Here is a 2,500-nt window from a genome sequence, read left to right on the forward strand (position 1 = left end):
AATATGTATATCTGTGTGTGTATATATATATATATATGTACATATACATACTTATATATCTATATATGTATATATGTACCTATATATTTATATATATGTATATACATACATATATATATGTAAATACAGTATATGTGTGTATGCATACACACACACACACACACACACACACACACACACACACACACACACACACACACACACACACATGTGTGTGTGTGTGTGTGAGTGTGTGTGTAAGTAAATTCATATATATACACATATATGTATATAAATATGTATATATATTTATGTATATATACAAATACATATATATGTATATATAGTATATGTGTGTGTGTATACATATAAATATATATATATATATATATATATATATATGAACCGCGTTCATGTTGACAAATGTATAAAATGTATGAATGGGAATGAATATCTTCACAATACAAGAGATGTATTTGACCGGTTTCGACTTTGTCTTCGTCAGATATATTTCTGTATGCCACATTGGAAACTATTCCCATGCTGTATGCCTCCTTTTTTAAGACATGCTGAAATACTCACACATCACTTAAAGGGAGCTACATGCCAGTCTAAGTAAACATATCGTATGAGGTACGAGGTCCATGTGTAGTAGGACCGTCCTTTGCCACACGTGAATAAAGTATTTAAAGAAGCCTGTAATGTCGTCTCTTCCACTGCCATCCACGTTCATAGATACTGTCCCTCTGTTCCAGTTAACACACTGTTAATTACAACTCAGACGGTTGCATATCCCATTTGTACGATAGTCTCTATCTACCCTTTCGGAAAGTTATGCTGCCTTATAAAACACTAAGGTTAACGTTCAGTCTCCCTATTGTCTCAATGGTCGAAGTAGTTTTCATTCAGAAAAAATCTCTTTGTGTTTGCTCACTTATTTGGGAGTTTGTGATAAGCAGTTGCTGTCAAAAGATGACTGGCAACTTATCTTTTGAATGGAATAGAGGATGTTTATTATATTGTTTATGTTAGTATAACTAGTTCAGATTTATCACCGAAACAATTGGTTGCAATTCACCCAAAGATAACAGTGACAAGATTATGTCTCTGAGTCCTTGTTGACACATGTCCCTGCAAATGATTGTTTTAAGTGCTGAAACCCCTAACAATGGCGGCGAATGTTTTATGACCGGTTCCTGCAAAAAGGAGCTAATTGTGTCTGCTTCGTGTTAGGAAAGACTGTTGTCACGCAGCCGCTGTTACCGAGAGATACGTAATTCAGAAAGAAAAAAGTCAAAACGTGCTTTGTCACATACAGTATACTTCAGTGTTGTCCAAACTAGGTTCAGTATACCCGTGGCGTACACAGCGTCGTTCAAAGGGATACGTGAGACGATGAAAACACACACACACACACACACACACACACACACACACACACACACACACACACACACACACACACACACGCACGCAAGCTCACACCCGAGATATGCTCTACTATTATACTACATCAAAAAACGGCGCAATCTTTGATTTCCTTTCACTGATCTCATCTGTGGTATTTTAAACTCTGTCAAAGATGCATTATTAATTGTGTTTTGATAATCACACAGAAACTTGATTATTAATCTAATATACTTATCGCATTTAACCCTCTTTATAGTACTGCGTAAATTGCCATCACTAACTGTTCATGAATATTATCTCTGGGATGAATGAAATCACTGACGAATCTGCTTTCTTATCTGACACTGCATGAATTTGTGAGATGTTGACAGTGCACTTAGAACGCGAGCTGTATTATAGCTGTGAAGAGACAAATTCAATGAAATTTACTCGCAATCGCACTCTCACACACACACATACACACTCACATATGGATGTGTATATATATACATACATATATATATCTTCATCATCTTCGAATAAATATGGTCATAATGAGTTGTGTTTATTCTAATTCTGGCCTAATCGTTACCAGCGTCACAAGTCATTATTGGAAAAATTATCATTATCATGCACACACAGACGCACACATACAGACATACATTCACACACACACGTGATATATATATATATATATATATATATATATATATATATATATATATACATGCATATATATATGCTATATCTACATATATAAATATATATATATATATATATATATATATATATATATTTATATATGTGGGTGTCTGTATGTGATTGCACACACGCACGGATTTGCCAATATTGGGTTAATAAGGATAAGTCGGATATGCGAAGCTGAGCTTCGCCCGGGTTATGCCAATGAGGGAAGCCCGGCCTGTGTCGACTAATGCCGACTCGCTAACGTGTGTCAGCTGGTGCTGACTCGGCTTAGTCCTTACCCGCCGTGGTGCCCAGCCACAGCAGTAACCTCCAGGCAACAAGTGCCGACCTCTCTGATGAGAGGCCGACACGTTACCACTGTACTAGCCCGGAGGCTATTGGGTTAATCTTACCTAGATGAGATAGTGATGCCCAACTGCTGCCT

Source organism: Penaeus chinensis, chromosome 1, assembly GCF_019202785.1.
Source record: "Penaeus chinensis breed Huanghai No. 1 chromosome 1, ASM1920278v2, whole genome shotgun sequence".
Taxonomy (NCBI): domain Eukaryota; kingdom Metazoa; phylum Arthropoda; class Malacostraca; order Decapoda; family Penaeidae; genus Penaeus; species Penaeus chinensis.